We start from the raw sequence: 430 nt of genomic DNA, 5'->3' as shown, positions 1-430 counted from the left end.
TTCCTGAACGCTTGCGGTAGCCGGTGTGGTTCCTCTGGGAAAAACGAGTGCATTCTGCCTGTCTATTGAGCTTGTTCTACAAAACTGTGGAACTGGAAGAGCCCTCCTAAATCACCAGCTCAGGGCCTGCTGTGGACACCTGGCTCTTGCTAAGGCGTACGGAGCAGCATCCATAACTGGACAGGAGACCAGGAACGGGCTGGTGAACGATGACCAGGGTGCTGCGTCGCCCGCAAACACGGGGACAGCAGCGCAGCGGCTCGCACCACACAGGCAGGCCGCGCGCTGGGCTGGTCGCCATCGCCCAGGCCTCCTAGCAGGGTGCCCCAGGGCCCGGCCACCTCCCTCGCCTGGTGGCTCTGCAGCCCGGTGGGGGCAGTGCCCCCGCCCACCGCCGCAGGGGCTCGCTGCTGCCCCCCGCGCTGGGGCA

The sequence above is a fragment of the Rhea americana genome, unplaced genomic scaffold (assembly GCF_003343005.1).
Source record: "Rhea americana isolate MKP2758 unplaced genomic scaffold, rheAme1 scaffold_136, whole genome shotgun sequence".
NCBI classification, from domain to species: Eukaryota; Metazoa; Chordata; class Aves; order Rheiformes; family Rheidae; genus Rhea; species Rhea americana.
The sequence above is the reverse complement of the archived record's forward strand: the minus strand, read 5'-3'. Positions refer to the sequence as shown.